This window comes from Chrysochloris asiatica, unplaced genomic scaffold, assembly GCF_000296735.1.
Source record: "Chrysochloris asiatica unplaced genomic scaffold, ChrAsi1.0 scaffold00009, whole genome shotgun sequence".
NCBI classification, from domain to species: Eukaryota; Metazoa; Chordata; class Mammalia; order Afrosoricida; family Chrysochloridae; genus Chrysochloris; species Chrysochloris asiatica.
The window spans coordinates 15,140,178-15,144,679 of record NW_006408527.1 but is presented as its reverse complement, the minus strand read 5'-3'; positions in this window follow the sequence as shown (position 1 = coordinate 15,144,679).

Here is a 4,502-nt window from a genome sequence, read left to right as displayed (position 1 = left end):
TCACCATGAGTTAGAACGAATTCAGTTTTTTTTTTTTTAAATGATGCACAGATATAGTGAAATAGAAACATGAAAACCCCTCCCCCTCAAAATCTAATCAGTTAAAGAAACCCTGAGAGTTAAATAAAATAAGCCACAAAATGGGAGATGTTTGCAACATATTGTAAGGGAGTTTTTTTTACATTTTAAAAAGTAGGTTGAAAAATAGGTAAAAGATAAAACTAAAGAATGAAAAATATGGGGGGAAATAAAACAAAACAGAACTCAACATTTTGTAAGGATTCCTAGTGTTCTTAGCATAATTGAAGCACTCAGCCTTTTGACCATTGTGGAAATGAAGACCCAGGCAGCCATTAAGGTTTCTCAAGCTATTCTTGAATCACCCCTACCCCTTGGAAATCTCTAGGGCACCTAACAACCCTTGTTGCAGCTAGTGTTGTTACCTTAACTAAGATAACCAAAGCTGGCTCTCTAGTCCTACTAATTTTCTATCTATATAATGCCAATATCCTAAGCAGCTTTGGGGAAACTTGAAAAAGAAAATATTATTAAATATTTCCCATTTTGGCTACAGAAAAAGTGCTGACTCCTTATCTAACAAAAAGATGCAGACAGATTAAGTTACTTGATTCAGGACACAGAAGCGAAGATGTTGTCATTTTGGATAGTATTTATTTTATTATTAATAACAATCATTTACAGGAGCTCTGGTAGCATAGTGGTTATAAATTGGGCTGCTAACCTCAAGGTCGGCAGTTCGAAACTACCAGCCATTCCATGGGAGAAAGATGAGGCTTTCTGCTCCTGTAAAGATTTATAGCCTTGGAAACCCTGTACAGGGTCACTATGAGTCGGAACCGACTCCATGGTACTTAACAACAACAACAACATAGTAATAATACGTCTATATTAGTATGGCACTGTAGGATAAGTACTGGATGACTAACCGAAAGGTTGGCAGTTTAAACCTACCAACCACTCCTCGGAAACCCTATAAGTCAGGATTTTCTTGACAGCGTGCAACAACAAATAAGTATTTATTAATTTATAGTATTTTCCTATTAAAAGAAAGGGAGAGAGGAGAGAATTAGTATATGTTATGAAACAACAGGGGAAGATAAGAAAAGTAAGAATCCTCTACAGCAAAACAAGTCATCAAATAAACCCCAGTGATGGAATCACTAAAGCCCAAGGGAACTCCAACTACTGTAGGCCAAAAATGAAGAACAGGTGGATACAGACAGGCACACATACATTTTTCTTTCTCTCTATAAATTCAAAATTTCATCCAGAGCCTTGGTACCTGGCAATAAACATGGAGTAGTAATTGCCCATTTAGTAATTAACATATGAATATGTTTCTTGCACCAACAAAGGTGTTTTTGATAGACATTCATTTTCTCTTTCTCGATATTGATATTCCCTCTACATGGAAGATGCCCACTGTTTGATCTACCTTAGGGGTAGAGTGGAATGTTGGATTATTTAACCGATGTGAGCAAATAAAAGAGAAAACATCCATCAATCGGACCTAGTATGAGTTCACTTTTTAGGTTCCACCTCTACATCTGTGAATATGACTTGTGGGATTGTACTTATGGTGACTCCTGAGTCAGGATGAGCTTGTTGATGATACACAGTCAGATTTGGGAGGAATCTCAAAGTCAGAATCTGAGGCAAAGTACCTCAAATCTGAAGCCTGAGGTAAGAATAGTAGAACAAGTATCCCGCAGGTCAACTTGTCTAGGATAGAGAGATTCAGGCTCACTCAACAAACAGGATAGGTGCTTGGCTTGTATGGAGATAATATGAGGTCATTTTGGCTTAGACAAGCTACTTGTTTCAGGTAGTCATTGGACTGGTAGATTTGAACTTCTGGTGGACTTGATGTATCTTGATTTCATTAAGTCATCGGAGAAAATCTTATGTGATCAATTTGTAGATTAAAATATAGCTGTACATGGTGGTATGGCACTGTGGGATAAAGCACTGGACCAAAAGGTCAGTTTGAACCACAAGTTCGGTGGTTCAAACTCATCAGCAGCTCCTTGGAAATCCTATACAGGGTCGTTATGAGTTGAAACTGACTCAACAGCACTTAGCAGCAATAGCAATTATTTGTAACTGGGAGAAGGACCTTGATTGATATCAGGTGTACTATGACCTTAGTCTACCATACTTGTTCTATGAATAACATATAAAAGACACAGGAACCAAGTTTATAAAAATCTAGACTGATTGCACAAAATACCTAAGAAACAGTAAAGTAAATAGGGATGAATGTAAGTTATAAATTTAATGTAAAACACAAGTGAGGCTGACATGTGTATGGAACAACAGACTCTCTGGCTCCTTTTGGATCCACGATTCTGACTCTGCCACCTGAACATGGACCCCACAGACCAAGATTTCAACCAGAATGGTCCTCACAAAAGTCTGCTATCTGTCCACACTGGTGTGGCTGCCAGGACCCCTGCTGCTGAGGGCCTGATGGAGGCTGAAGAAGGTTGATCTTATCAAGGTGCAAGAGGAAAGCGTCATCCTGAGCCAGATCCTGGCAGCTAAGAAGAGGCAGCCTGGAGAGCTGAAGAGGAAGTTGAACCACTCTCCCCTGGACCAGCTGTGGTGGAACCTGTTCAAGAGCAAGGTCCCAGCACCTACAAGAAGACTCAGGAAATGCTCTTACAGACAGGATGGAAGACGTCAGTTGTGCTGTCTACTGTGGTTTCTGTGATTAGCAGGAAGCTTGACAATATGAAGAACTTTGCAAACTTAGGTGATTTGAAGATTATGTTGGGAGTATAAGTCTAAAGTCAAGAACAAATTTGATGCATTAGACACTAATGACAGAAGAATAGTCCAGTGGTAGGATGCATCAAGGGCCTCTGTGATCTACTTCCAGATTGGGTGCCCTAAAAATATATAATACTTAGTCCGATGGGAGTTCCATCTACAACTGGGAACTTCACTGTCACATCCCTTCCTTGTGAGCTCCTTGACTGGCAGGAGTCTCTCAGTGTTTTCTCCTCTCTGGGTCCAATGCCTGCACTATTATTGTTTGCATATTTTTCCTTCATTCTTTTTGTTTGTTTATTCTTTCTTCTTCTTCTTTTCTTTCCCTTCCCTTAAGATTTTTTTTTTAATTAATTTTTTTATCGTGAACTGAGAGATAGTTTACATGGGAGAACATCAGCTTTTCACCTTCATTTCATTGCAATGATCACACTTTCCTATGTGCATCATCATTCAACAGTATTTGCTTCTATTCCCTCTGTTTTTCTTTTTTGTGGTGAGGGGGTGGGGAGATGTACACAAACACACTCAGAGATGTATAATAATTTAAACAACCAAAGGGCACATTCTGCAACCCTGCCTCCTGGCCCCCAGCACTCAGTCCCTCTCTTTCCATGAGTCTGGAGTCTTCAGCTGCTCCCTCTCACCATGTCCTCATCTCTGCCTCCATCTCTGGTGTTGCTGCTTCTCTGGATAAGCTCCCGCATTCTGCTTGTGCTTGTCTTCCTTGATGATCCTCTGTTTCTGGATTGTAAGATTAACTACTACTCCATTTTTATTACAAAACTTTTACCTTTACAGTTGTGACAGTCACAATTAGTCATGATAAAAATTATTCACTATTGAATCATAAGAATCTTATCCCCATCACTTTTCACCAGACCCATCTAGACAAGATGAAAACTATTCAGTGAGGACCCTATCTTTCCCCCCACCACACTCTTAAACTAAACTCCCCTTTGAAAACTTTTTATGCCTTTATCGACCCCCTCATTGTGTAAGTTTCCTGTCCCTATCAACTCTGTATACAGAGGGGATAGGATTGACACTTGATGTGAAGAACTCCTTCCCTGTCAGTTGGTATTTTGAGGTACTACATTCATAAATATAGGTCTCCCTTTCCTTAAGTTTTATCTTTTCTATCTCTATTTTACAACCACTAGTCTGACAGTTTGTTGTACTGTGGTGGCTTGCATGTTGCTGCGATCCTGGAAGCTATGGCACCAGTATTTTAAATACCAGCAGGGTAACCCATGGTGGACAGGATTCAGATGAACTTCCAGACTAAGACAAACTAGGAAGAAGAGACAGACTACTTCCTAATATTTAGTCACTGAAAACATGAAAAGCAGTGGGACACTGTCTGATAGAACCAGAATATTGAAGATTGAAACATGATAAGACCACGAGAATATTGTCAGATATGTTGTTGTTGTTATTGTCAGGTGCCATCAAGCTGGTACTGACTCATAGCTACTCTATGCACAACATAATGAAACACTACCTGGTCCTAGGCCAACCTCATTGCTACAACAGAGCCCATCACTGCTGCCATTGTGCCAATCCATCTCTTTGGGGTCCTCCTCTTTTTCTCTGACCCTGCACTTTACCAAACATGATATCTTACTCCAGTGACTGATTCCTCTGGATAGTATGTCCAAAATGTGAGAGATAAAGTCTGACCATCCTGGTTTCTGAGGAGCACTCTG